A 14317-nucleotide genomic window follows, 5' to 3' on the forward strand; every position below is an offset into this window, starting at 1 on the left:
TGTTTTCTTCAAAGTAGCTGTTTATACTATCCCACATAATAAAATCAAACAAAACAGAATAAAACCATTCCAACCAATGAATGAAAATATCATAAAACTTCAAAGCAATATAATGGGGAACCATAATTATCATAAAATCTTATGTACTCTTACCATTTCTTACACTAGGGAAACTATATGGTATTTATACATGTGGGTTTAATTTATTTCACTTATGAGTATGGTCTCTTTCATTTTTTTTTTCATTTTTTTTATCAGTACCGGGGATCGAACTCACAACTGCCTGCTTGCAAGGCAGGCACTTATGCCACTGAGCTAAATCCCCAGCCCCCATGAGTATGGTCTCAAGTTGCATCCATTTATTTATAAATATCTCAGTGCGATCATTCTTTATAGCTGAGTAGTACTCCATTGTATAAAAATACATCTTTTTTATCCATTCCTCAGTTGATGGACACTTAGGTTGTTTCCAAGATCTGGCTATTACAAATTCTGCTGCTATAAAAATGGGTGCACATATATCACTAGGATATGACGTTTTCAGTTCTTCTGAGAATATACCTAGAAGTGGGATAGCTGGGTCAAATGGGACTTTTAAAACCAGCTTTTTGAGGAATCTCCAGACTGACCTCCACAGTGGTTGCACCAGTCTACACTCCCACCAACAGTACAGGAGAGTTCCTTTTTCCCTGCAGTCTCTCCAGCATTTGTTGTTGGTAGTTTTCTTGATCCTGGCCATTCTTTCAGGAGTGAGATAAAATCTCAGTGTGGTTTTAATTTGTATTTCTCTAATGACTAATGATGATGAACATTTTTTAATGTATTGATTTGCCATTTGTATTTCTTCATCTGAGAACTTTGTGTTCATCTCAGCTGTCCATTTTTGGATTGAGTCTTTGAATTTCAGGCGTCTGATTTTTAAAATTTCTTTATATGTTCTGGGCAGAAAGACTAGATTCTTTTGCGAAGCATGTGTAGACCCGTGCCTCTCCCAATGCCCCAGCTTTGGAGTAGTGTCTTGCATGTAGTAGCCAGTTTTCCATGAACTTCTACCATGAAAATGTGTTGAATTCTTTTAAATGCTTTAGAAGATGATAATTTTCCTGCTTTAATGTGTTATGAAATCAAGGATTTTTAAATGATAGCTCCAGAATTTTAATAATAAACTGTACCTATTAACATTTATTAAATTTTCTGCTGGCTTCAGTGGACTAATATTTTACTTAGGATTCTGGAATATAAGTTTATATGTGTGGTCAGCCTATAATTTTCCTTTCTTGTATTATTTTTCTCTGATTTTTATTTTGGTATTATATTAGCTTCATAAAATAATGTGGGGAAAGTGTCCTCTTTTTCTTCTTTCTGGGAAAAGTTGGTGTAACTTTGAAATTGTGTACTTTTTAGACTGTGTGATGGAACAGCTGTACAAACCCTTAAGTCTGGTATTCATTTTGCCTAAGGATATTAAACCTCATTTACGGCTTTTACAGGTCTCATAAGATTTTTCTCTGTCTTGTGGGGTCTGTTATACTTTTTAGGTAATCACTCATTGTGTCTAGATTTTCAAGCTGAGTGAGTCATATCTACCAGATAAAGTGAAAAATCTCTACCACACCTGTAGTTATGTCTTTTTTTCATGTATCCTTAATGTGAATATTCAGTATTTAATTTGTCCTTTTAGTGCCTAACTTAGCTTATCCCATACTTTGATATAGAGGAAAATAGTTTTATTTTTCTTTAAATTGTAAGACTTTCCCTAATTTGCTTTGATACGTCTTCTGAAGCCTGTGATGTAGAAATATTTTTAAATTTTCAGACTTGAGTAATAAAAAATCATTTTTTAACTTTCTCATTTTCATTATGTTCAGGATTATGGTGTCCCAGATATCAGCTTTTTTTTTTTTAGTTGAGATTTGCTTTGTGGTTCCAATATGAAATAAAATTTTCTGAGTATTTTATTTGTGGCTGAGTGGGAATTTTTCTAGTAATTGGCACATGTACGATACTATATAGACTCACATATTGTTCTATAACCTTACTGAATTATTTTAACACTTTTATTGAGGTATGACTTATAAAATCACACATTTGAAGTTGTTTAATTTGCTGGGAACAGTGGCAGAGTGCTATAATTCCAGCACTCTGAAAGGCTGAGGCAGGAGGATTGCAAATTTAAGTCCAAGTTGGGCAAGTCAGCGACTTACTGTGACCCCCCATCTCAAAATTTTATAAAAGGCAGGTGAAGTTCAGAGAGAAGTCCTGGAATCAGCCCTCACTACCACCAAAAACAAAACAAAACAAAGCAAAAAAGTACAAGTTAAAGTTTTTAACACATTTACAGAGTTGTGCACATTTTATTACAGTACTGTTTCAGAACATTTTGCCTCAGAAAGACCCTGCCTGCCTGTGTGTAGTGATTCCTGCTCCTGTCTCACCTAAATTTTGTATGCTTAATCCACCAGTTTCAAATGTGAGTTTGACTATATCGATCCCACTAGGGGGGTGGCTTTCCTGCTTTCTTTTTGCAGTACTTTAATTTTTGCTTTATACATTTCATAGCTGCTTCTTAAGTACACACAAGTTTAAAACTATAGTATTTTAGAGGCAGGTTGCTCATTGAGTCACCTAAATGGGAAAGTGAAAAATGACTTTTATCATTATGTGACATCTATATCTCTAAACATTTCTTTTGTCTCAAAGCCTATTAAATTCTTATTTTTATTATTAATTTACTTATAACAACCCAATTTGGGTTTATATTTACGTGGCATTTTTTTCCCATCAATAACTTTAAGTTTCCATGTCCTTAAATTATAGGTCTAAATGTTGGAAACTGTGAACAGTCTCATGGTATTTACTGTTTTGTCTAATATGACAATCTCTGTGGTTTTTTCCTTTCCATTTTCCCCAGTACTGGCGAACGAACCTAAGGCCTTGCACTGAGCTACATCCCCAGCCCCTTCTTTATTATTATTATTTTTCATTTTGAGAAAGTGTTTCTCTAAGTTGCCCAGGCTGGGCTCAATTTGTGATCTTCCTTCTCTAGCATCCCAAAGTGATAAAATTACAGATTTATACCACCATGTACAATTAATGTCTGTCATTTTAAAAAAATGGTTTTTCTTTTCTTTTTAATTTTTTTGTTTGTTTGTTTTTGGGTCTTCTAGAGACAGGGTTTGGTTATATAGATCAGGCTGGCCTCGAACTTGCACTCACTTTGTAACCCAGGCTGGCTTGGAACTAACAGTGATCCTTCTGCTTTCCTGCCTCAGCCTCCTGAGTGCTAGGATTGCAGGCATTTACCACTGTGCCTGGCTAAAAATTTTTAATTTTTATTAGTACATACATAATTGAAGTACATGATTACATTTGTCATAGGGAGATAGTGCATACATATAACACATTTTATTTCCGTTTACTTCTTCCCTACCTGTCTGCCTTCTTCCTATTTGCTAAAGATCTGTCTCCCCATTCCCTCCTCCCCCCTTCTTTTTGTACGGGAATTGAACTCATGACTTCACGCTTGCCATGGAAGGCACAGTGCTGCTGAGCTATATCCCCAGCTCGTGTCCTTTTAATAGTTGAGCGTGAACTATTTGCGTTCAGTGTGATCACTGTCATGCTGATCTATATTCTGGCATATTACTTGGCGTCCTTTATTTACCATTTTTTTCCCAATCCTTCCCCATGTCCTTTGATTCTACTCCGCTGAATTCCCCATCCATCAGTCATTTTGTCAGTAATGGTTTCATGCTGACTGCTTCTATCTGGAGGCCCTGTCCACGTCCCCTGCCGAGAATACATATGTCAGGATGACTCGGTGCGGTGTCCCAGGTGGTCATCACTGTGTAGCTCAACCTCCTTCACAATCCCTACACATCCTGATGCTGTTTAATTCCAAGCAGCAATTTGCCAACTATGTTTCGGTCTGTGGTTTTCATCTTCCAATCAATTTTGTAGCCCTCAGATTCTGATTCTCCGAGGGTTTCTCTTTATGCTTTGAAACTTGATAATGCATGTCTATGTTAAAGTATACACTTTATGTATTTTCTCCATGTTATTGGAGCTCCAGTCACTCATGAATCAAAATCTTCTTTAATACCATTGTACAAATTCTTTGTCCAACTGTATTGGTCAGCTTTCCTGTTGCTGAGATACAGTTTGTGGTACCTACAATTTAAAGGGGGAAAAGGTTTAATTTGGCACACATTTCAAGGGGATTCAGTCCATGCCATTGTGGTGGAAGGACATTTTGGAGCAAGGCTGCTCAGTTCCCTGAGGCTGGGAATCAGAGCAGGGAAACAAGGCCAGAGGAGAAGCCAGGAACCAGTGTTACTCTTGAGGTTCCAGGTCCACAACCCTCCCTAACACACCCAGAACAATCAAGTTGACACAGATTAGCCTACCCACCTAGTTTCTGACTCTTTTCCTGAAATAGGATTACAGAGAGAGAGAGAGAGTGCTCAAAAGTTACATGAATTGATTCAGTACTCACAGTACATAGTGCTGAGTCGTTTTCTGTAAAGTTCCAATTTGGTTCTAACAAAATGTTCTGTTGCCATATGATAATTTAGGGAGAGAAGGCAGAGTTAGAGAGGATGAGGACTCACTGGCACTGGAACGTGGGTTATCTTGGAGTAAAGTTTCTCAGAAGGAGGCTTACAAGATGAGTAGAAGCTAGTGAGGCCAAGGATAGAAGAATCTTAGAGGAGAGGGACCGGCACATTCTGGAAGGGACCAGCACATTCTGGAAGGGACCAATTACACAGCCTAATTGAGGAACTGAAGTGAATTGAGTGAAACTAGAATGGGGGGAAGTATTAGAGTGATAAGGAGAGAGGAGGCAGTGAAGAAAAACAGGATTCAGATCAAAATGACTTGTGTCAAGAAGCCAGGGAAAGGGAAAGCTGTGACATGTACTTCCCTGGCATTGTGATGACTGCTCAGAGTGAAAACAGGCCTGGGGCAGGCCGCCTGGAGGCCCCTGCAGAAGAAAGGACATCAAGAGAGATGATGTGGAGGAGACCTGGGCTTTGCAGCAAAGGAAGGCAGAAGCAGCCCACGCAGATCCAGTTAGAGCGCCTCCCTGCACAGGTAGCAACCTACCAGATGCTCAATACAATCTATTAAATACTTGCTGTAGGTTGGAAGTGGACCAAGATCCCTTGGTCTTTCACAGAGTAACAGTGTCACACAGGGCTGCGGGTGCAGCTCAGCAGTGGAACACTCGCCTTACCTGCATAAAGGCCTGAGTTCCATTCCCAGCTGAGGGAAAAAAAGTTATGCACATTAATCTTGACTTTGCTTACCAGCTGATAATAACAAAATCTTTATAATGTTGGGCTGTATTTGTTGAGCCTCAGTGACTCAGAGAACACAGGAAACCCCAGAATCTTTTAGAAGAAAGCCTTTCTGAGTTTGTAAGAGTCAAGGTTACGCTAAGTGTGATAGCATAACAAAAATTAAAAGAGGGATTCTTTTACTACCTAGTACATTTTCAGGGCTTTAGAAGTCACTGGTTTTATTGCTAAGATTTCTGAGTTGTAGGGAAGAGAACTGATGTTAGTTAGTTTTTAAGAGACAGAGGGACTTATTAAAAATATTAGTAGCTTCTAGAATCTCCAAGATCATCAGAGATACAGTCCCTTGGGGACTGAGAGAATGTTCATGTATATCATAGTGCTTGTATAAAAAATGCCACTGTCAGCATAACCTACCTTTTTGTACATGTGACACAAATAACTTGTGACACTGTGAATGCTAGAATTTCCAGGATTGGAAGGTTTATTCCTCCAACTGATAGAGGTACTACAGGCTGACAGTTTGAACAACTCTTTCTAGGAATTTCCCTTTGGTGAATGACCTTGCCACATCCAAGGTCACAGTCCTCTTTGAAAAGCAGTTTGTACCCAGTGAATGGCCCACTCAGATCATCCAAGATAACCTTCTTTATTTAAAAAGCCAACAGATTATCAACATTAGTCTCATCTATAAAATATTTCACAGCAACTCATAGATTACTGTGTGACTGAGTACCTGGGGATTTTAGCCTCGCTGAGTTGACACATAAAACTGAGTTAAGGCGGCCCAGGGAGTTGGGGCCCGGCCACCAATGCCATCTCCACAGCTGCCATCACCTTGTTCCCCACCCTTCGCCTTGACAGAAGAGCTCTCCACGGCCACTTCCTACACTGAAGACGATTTATACTGTCCTGTTTGTCAGGATGTGCTCAGAATGCTGTGTGGACACGGCCTGCCATCATGTTTTCTGCAGAAAATGTTTCCTGACTTCAATAAGAGAAAGTGGAATACACTGTCCCTTGTGTCATGGAAATGTGACTAGAAGAGAAAGAGCGTGTCCAGAACAGGCCTTCGATCTTGAAAACATCATACTGAAGTTTTTTGGTAGTTGTAGATTTGTGCAAAACAGATTAAGTTTTATCACATAATTATAAATCTTGTAAGAAGTATCAGGATAAATATAGTGTTTTTTCTATGATTCCTAACTTTCAGATTTCAGTAATAGGAATGAAACATCTACATCTGATAATACAGATATTACCAACAGAATACAAGTTCTTCTGGGCATTTCTCCTTTAAGTGTCCCTTGTGTCAAGAGTCCAATTTTACCATTCAATGCTTATTGGATCACCTATTTCAGATAATTCCTGTGACATGTCCTATTTATATGTCTCTTCCTTGGGGAGATCCTAGCCAGGTTACTAGAAAGTTTATTAGTCATCTAAATCAAAGACATCAGTTTGATTATGGAGAATTTGTGAATCTTCAGCTAAATGAGGAAACCCAGTATCAAATGCTGTTGAAGAATCTTTTCAAATAGACATCTAAAGTTTGTAGACATCTCGCATCTTTGTACCTGCAAGTGCCATCTTGAAGGGGGAAAATCACATAAAGTCATCATTTCAATAACTTGGTGTGTATTTAATAAAAGTACTTCAGTTTAAAAAAAAACTGGATGAAGGCCATACATGATTGAAAAGTTAGGTTCTTACTGTTACCACTGGTCATAGACCGTGAAATCTTCAAGTTCTATAACTCTGTCTCTTAGAAGCCACCACTTTCTAAGGTATAGTATGGCGTGTGTCACCCAGATCCTCCTCATATATAATAAGGACTGATTGCCCCACCTGTGGCAGAGCTGCTGGACACACTCTCAACCGTCAGCTTATTTGGAAATTGCCCTTGATGGAGGGGGCCCCCTTGCCACACTGAGGTGTAGCTCCGCCCCATTGCTTCAACTCAGTATAATTCTGAGGGGCCATCCGAGTTTCAAGGCCTCCTTCTGGAGTCAGCCGATGCCACTGATGAGATGGAACTGAGCGCTCCTCCACCTTCTGCCCATTCTGTGTCCACAGGCTTTGATCCAGAGAGTCCTCCGTAGTAAACAGGCTAAACTCCATTTCAGAGTCTGCTTCCAGAGGAAACTTGAAATAGGAGTAGAAGCTCGCAGCTGCCCAGAAGAACCAGCTCAGCCACTGTCCTTGCCAGAAGATCTGGTCTCGCCATGTACGGCTACCAACAGTGCCTAGTTCTCCATCCAGGCCTCAGTTAGGTGTGTCTGCTTGGAAGACCTGTTGGTGGAGGGAGTCTTGGAAAGTGAATATTTAGGTTTCTGGCTGCTGTAGTATTAGACATGAAGCCACAGAAGATTTGAATGGGTATAAATTGGAAGAGACACAAAATGTCTCTCCCTGTACTATTCAGCGTCCATTTATCCTTTCCATACTTAGTCAGTCAAACAATAAACAGCAAAAACAACATGCTCCTGACTAACAGAATGCAATGATTTTTTTCTGCAAATATGTTCATACCTTGTCCCAAAGCAGGGGAGTAAAAAAGTCAATCACTACGTCTGAGTGACTTTCATTTCTGCTTTAATTTTGTCAGAATCTTGTTTGCTTATCTTGCATTCTAGGGGCAAAATTATAAAATTTAACATCACCAGTGTATCTTATCTAAGATAATAGAGAGTGATTAAAAAATAAAGAAAAAAATGAGGAGCGGCTAACGCTCTCTTTTTTTTGTACTGAGCACAAGTTTATTACGGACACTTACATTTTCTTTCCTATAGTTACAGTTTGATGTTTGCTGTGCTTTTACCCAATGTCTTACTGGGTCAGGGCTCTTTCTCTGATGAAGCATTTTTTTTTGTGCCTGAAACACCTGAACTCTTGGTATCTTGCTTGAATGTAGTTGCTATAGTCTTTTGGGGGGAAGATTTCTTTTTAATTGGGATAAAATACTTCTAATATAAAATTTACCATTTTAGCCATCTGCAAATGTATAATTTAGTGGCATTAAGCATATTTACACTGCTATGTAATCACCACCACTAGCTATTTCCAGAACTTTTTCATCATAGCAGACAGAAGCTCCATGTTCATTAAGAAACACCTCCCACATTCTGGAAACTCCATTTCTACTTTCTTTCTCTATGAATTTACGTATTTTTGATTCTTCAAAAAAAGAAGAATTGTATAATATTTACCCTTTTTGTGCTTGGGTTATTTTCCATAGCATGACGTTTTCAAGGTTCACTGATGTTTTAGTAAATATCAGAATTTCATTTCTTTTGGGGGATGAATAATATTTTATTGTCTGCATATGCCACATGCTTGTTTATCCATTCAGCTGCTGACAGATGCTTGGGCTGTTTTCATCTTGTGACTACCATGAGTGCTGCTCTGAACACTGGTGTGCAAAGATCTTTTGAATCCCGGTTTTCAGTTCTTCTGGTTATATATGCAGAGGTTAAATTGTTATATCATATGATACCGCTGTGTTCTATTTTTTTAGGAATCTGTTTCCCACAGAGGCCACACCATGTTACTTTCCTACTAGTAATTTACATGTTCTAATCTCTCCATATTCTCATCAGTATTTTTATCACCCATTTTTAAAAAAGTGTAGCCACCTAGCAGGTATAAAGTGGTATTTTACTGTAATTTTTGTCCTAATTTTTTCTAATACCCAAGTATGCTGAATGCTAACTAAGCTTCTTCACGGCTTCTGTTAACTTGTTATCACTTGATTGAAAAAACCCTGCAGGATGCTGATTTCAGATGTGTCTCTTCTACGCAGCTGTCTTTTCTTTTCTTTTTTTTTTTTCTCTTTCTCTCTTTTCTCTTTTTTTCTCTTTTTTTCTCTTTGCATTCTGGAACAATCACTCTAGCATGCTTGGTCCTGAACTTTGTAAATCCAGATGTTTGGAAGCTCCAGATGGCTAGGTGGCATTTTTAATTTCCAGTTTGATAAGACATTATTATATCTCCTTGGAAAATGAAACATTCTGTCATTGACTAATAAAACCTATAAATCAGTAAAGATAAAGCCAAGAAAACTGGAAGCAAAAACATTTTGCAAAGAAATCATTGGCTGTTATTAAGTAGAGAGAGGCTACTTTTTGTATTCCTTAGTTTTTTTATTATTTTATTTTATTGGACACGTATTGTGGTTAATGAAGAAATGATACCACTACTTGTTCAGGTAATGTTTTAAAATTTTGTACCAGGGATTGAACTGATGACCTTGCAGTTGCCAGGCAGGTGCTTGTACCGCTGCGCTAAATCCCTGGCCCTCAGACAAATTTTTGAAAAGGTTCAGGCTGTAGTTCAGGGGTACAGTGCTCACCTAGCATGTGCAAAAAGCTCAACCCACAGTACCGGGGCATAGGGAGAATGCAACTCTAGGCAGTGTAGTCAAATCAACATCAGAAGTGAAGATCTGCAAGGACTGTAGCTTTCCCTCTATGATGAAAAGAATCCAGTGTAACTGACTGTGGCTAGTTCCTTCCAGTTAGAGTTGCCCTATTAGGGGCTCAGCATTGGTTTCTGTTGCTAGAAGACTGGACTTTACACTACAATCTTTTATTTCTTAAGCCAGCTAGGCATGTCTGAATGAAGGGAATAAGCAAATATCTAAAAACTTAAGTCATCTTAATTATCTGGTTACTGAACATTTCCTTTGCAGAGCAATCTACTGCTAATACGTTGACACTGTGTGTAGTTATCTCCGTTCTCTTGGTGTCTTTCTGAATATTCACCTTCATGATTCTTCCCCAATTTCCCTTGTTAACAATACTTTGAACTTGTGTTACTCACAAAACCTGGACATCTGGACAAGCTTTTAGCCACATCAAATCATTCAAAGATGTTTGTCCCTCCAACTGTTTCTCCTAAGAGGCAAGCGAGAGATACTTCCCGAAGTTCTGTCCACTGGTGAGCGTGCTCCTTCTTTGCCATCTCTCTGAGGCTTTCTAGGGTGGGGCTGGGATGCTGCAGCAGGACCCTGAGAGCTGGAACTCTCCCTAAACCAATCCTGAGTGTTTCTTCCTCAGGCAACTTGTCATTGGAACTGCGGAGGAAATCTTAGCTGCATGTTGGTTAATGGACAGCTGGAGAGAGGAGTCATACACTGGGAGTGTGGAATGTCTGATGGAGTAGAGAGGAAGCTAGCTATTTCCTGAGGACACTATGGCTTTGCTCCAAAATCCTTGAAGTTTTTATTGTAATGATCTTACTGTCACAAAGTCCCCCATTGTCCTCATCTGCCAGTTCATAAGAGATAAGGGACAGGATTTATTACCATTTAAACTGGATTGGCTGTCAAACCTTTCCTCCCTGTAGACAGTCACCCGAGGCTTTAGGTGTTATTTAGTAAGTGTATTAAAATGGCACACTTGAATCTAAAGAGACCTACTAAACTTCGTGGTAGGGAACACAGTGGAAAGTACATTGTTTCTTCTTTAGAATGAAGACACTAGCATTTTTGGGTCACTGAAACCCAAAATCTTCACAAAGGCAAGAGATCTCTGAATTTACTTGGGCTTTAGCTATCTCCCATGACATGTTTGGATCTTTCCAAGACATCTAGAGTACTTGTGACTTCCAGTCTACTGGTCTTATTAGCACATTGTCATCAGTATCATGAGTCAAAAGAATACTCCAAGGAATGGTGATGATCAAGGTCTCAGTAGACTGAACTGTCTAAGGAACTGGGACATTGACATGGCCTTGGAATAAGCTGGTGTATGTACAGTGCTAATGCTTCTAAGTAAAAGCAAACTTTCTTTTGACATAACGATGTATGTACACAGGGTGAGGGTAATATGTTCAGGGCCGGTAGGTACATTCCAGATACCAAGGGGCCGTGTTGATTTGTCCGGTAATGAGGTCACATTTGGAACAGGCCTGGCTATACAGTCACCTAATGAGGAAGCTTAGCAACCCACTGTTAGTAATAAAAACTTTTCCTCCCTAGATCAAACAAGTGAGTTAAGAGAGGATATTATGGGGATTACTACCCCTTAAATTTCATTTCTTTAATGATTGTACTTCTGTGTTCCAATCAAGGATCAAATGGCCATCATTTGGGCTTCTGCTTAGGGAAGGATGTAATGGTAGCATCATGTGGTAGAACAAACAACTCACCTCATGACCCAGAGCGAGAGGATAAGACCAGTTATTTCTTGCATGCTGGGCATCAAACCTAGGGAACTCATACATGTTAGGCAAGCGCTCTAGCACTAAGCTACATACCCAGATGACCACTGAGTTTTTTTCCATTTTTTTTGTGTTTTTGTTTTTTATTGGTACCAGGAATTGAACTCACGACCACACACTTGTAAGGTAGGCGCTTATGCCACTGAGCTAAATCCCAGCCCTCGACCACTGAGTTTTAATAAGGCACTGATGCTTCTTTAATGTATTGCTTAAAGTTAGGGTTCAGTATCATCTGGGTCTCACTGCTAGATAGTTAACTAGTGGTCAAGTTGATTATATAAAAATATCCACCTAACTGTTTCTTTAAGTTTTCAAGTTCATTTCTGTATCAAGACATTCATAGCATCTGAACTCATCATATAGACTCACATTAATAAACAGAACTTTTGGCTGCTTAAGGCAAACTCACTGATTAGTGTGGCCATGTTGATTCAGTCAACCTGATTGGGAATCTTTCTCTTTCTCTCTCTAGGCCAGAAACCCCTTTTCAGTTATGGGTGGAGTTGTCAAGATACCAAGCAACCTCAAGTGCCATATGATACCTAAAACGAATGCAAATTCACCTGTGTCATCATTCAGAGACTTGTGGGGACAGACTGTATATCTCATTTTTGACTGTGTTATACAAAAAAGTGTAGTCGATGAGACTGAAAATCTCTGGGGTAGTAGGAGCAATTCCTTGATCTCTGACCATGCTTTTGAACAAGCACCTTGATGTTCTCCTTTTTTTTCTTTAAGAACTGAAAGCCAACTTATAGCTGTCATCCACCTTTTTAAAGGAGCTGTCAGACTCCTGACCTTCTTCTCCATTAACTGGGAGGACATGCAGGTTACAGGTGGGAGTCAGGGAGGCCGTATTAGCCAAGGGTCATTTCTCTTTAAAGATGAAGAATTTTCCGGGAAGAGTGGAGTTTTCCAAAGCCTAGTAGTAATTATGGTACAAAAATAGAAAGCAGATGTTTCAGATATTATAGCAAGGAAGGAAAAAGAAGCCAGTTTTTACAAAACAAAGAACCAATGGCAATGCTCTTCAATCCTCTTTCATTGGTACAACAATGGTACAGCCAAGAACAACAAAGAATAGAAGCTAGAAGAAATGAATTGCAGTTTCTTTTACTTTTCATTCATATCTAAATCTTCTGTGCTCAGATTTTTAAGTAAAACCAGCAACAAGAATTTAGCTCTGGGCTAAAACTGGAAACAATTCAGGTGGTTATATCTTCCTGAAAACAAATTTAGTTTTTTCAGGTTCAAACAAACATAATCAAAGCAATATAATGATAATAATGAATGATAGGAGGAGGTGACAGCATCCTAACTAGATGATAAAATAGTAAATAATTTGGGCAATAGTTCATACCTACTAGATGTGAAAAGTCAGAATCATGAAATTTGGATATAAAAAACCTAGAAATAAGTTTAACTTCTCTCTCCAAGGAAGAATTGTTTCTATTACGTCCTTGACATCTTTTCTCCTATGTTTTTATTTTTCTGGGATCAAAGAATAAACTGCCACATTGGTTATCAAATGAGAAATTTATTTTGTTCATTCTAAATTTTCCTTATTGAAATTTTCCTGTTATTCATATTTACTATTTTCTTTTTTAAGCCTTACAACCTATGTGATCTGTTCTTTTAATTATTAATGCAGTTTTAGGTTTATTTAAGGTGTTAAAATTTGTTTTTAAAAACCCATCCTGATGTGTCATACTTTTTCCTCTTAGAGTCAGCATTAAGCTTATCAGGAGGATTAGCGCCTTGGGTGGTTTCCAGTCTTCCTATTGTGGGGGCAGTAAAGTATGTATCTATTGTGAGTGTTTATCGTGAGTGTCTCAAAGATCCCCCATAACAAAAGGTGGACTAACAAGAGAAAGGCATCACAACTTATTTAATCAAAGTTTTGTGTGATGTGGAGACTTCAGAAATGAAGACCCAAAGACCTAGGGAGAATGTGTGATTTGTAGTTTAGGCTGGCTGAGCTAGCTTTGTGTAGAGATACAGTTGGACGGAAGGGTTTGATCTAATGGTAGTAGATGGGTGGCACCCACTGTATCATTCGACTTTTGGTTGCAGCAAATGTTTGACATTATCAACTTGCAAAAAGGAAATATTTATTTAGGTTCAGAGTTTTGGAGGTTTCAGTCAGCTGTTATAAGTTGTGCAGCCTATCCTGGTGGAGTATGTACAGCCAAATAAAAAATGCTCACCTCGTAGCTGGGCATGAAGAGACCAGGGTCCCACAGTCTCCTTCAAGGGCATGCCCTGCCAAAGACTTAACACCTCTTCACTAAACCCCACCTCCCGAAGTTCTACTACCTTCTAACAGCACCCTCGAGTGGGGACCAAACCTGCCATGTGGGCCTCTGGGGGACATTGCAGATCCAAACCCTAGCATTTAGCAAGGCCCGATCAGATTCCATCTTCTTGGGCAAGACCCGAGGATCTTCAAAAGGGAAGACAGGAATGCCGTTAGTAGGTTTAATGCTTTGTTTGGAGAAGTCAAGCTCTAGTTACTATGACTCATCTTGAGGAAGAACTCTAGTTGCTATGACGCCTATTGGGGAGAAAGAAGAATGAGAGACAGGAGGATGGAAGAAAACCAGTTGGACTTTGTTTCTAAGGTCTGCTGGTGTCCATTAGTTTAATTCTTCACTGTGTCAAAGCTTTGTACTCTAACAGGGATCTATAAGAGGATGTCCCATAGGAAGTTTAAGCCAGGATATAGCAGAGTGTGCTAGTGAATGTCTGTAATCCTAGGGCTTTGAAAGGCTGAAGCAGGAGGATCCAAAGTTTGA

General features: G+C 39.0%; 1 long non-coding RNA gene and 1 pseudogene across 1 annotated transcript in view; both read left to right on the forward strand.

The window, feature by feature from the left end:
* The window catches only part of LOC111753592 (uncharacterized), a 101284-nt gene that overhangs the window by 20869 nt on the left and 66098 nt on the right, over window positions 1-14317 (forward strand). The gene's annotated exons all lie outside the window — the stretch shown is intronic.
* Window positions 4915-6849, forward strand: LOC100721738 (E3 ubiquitin-protein ligase RNF138-like; annotated as a pseudogene).

Source organism: Cavia porcellus, unplaced genomic scaffold (assembly GCF_034190915.1).
Source record: "Cavia porcellus strain 051 isolate PalLab524CR breed Dunkin Hartley unplaced genomic scaffold, mCavPor4.1 scaffold_14, whole genome shotgun sequence".
Classification (NCBI taxonomy): Eukaryota; Metazoa; Chordata; class Mammalia; order Rodentia; family Caviidae; genus Cavia; species Cavia porcellus.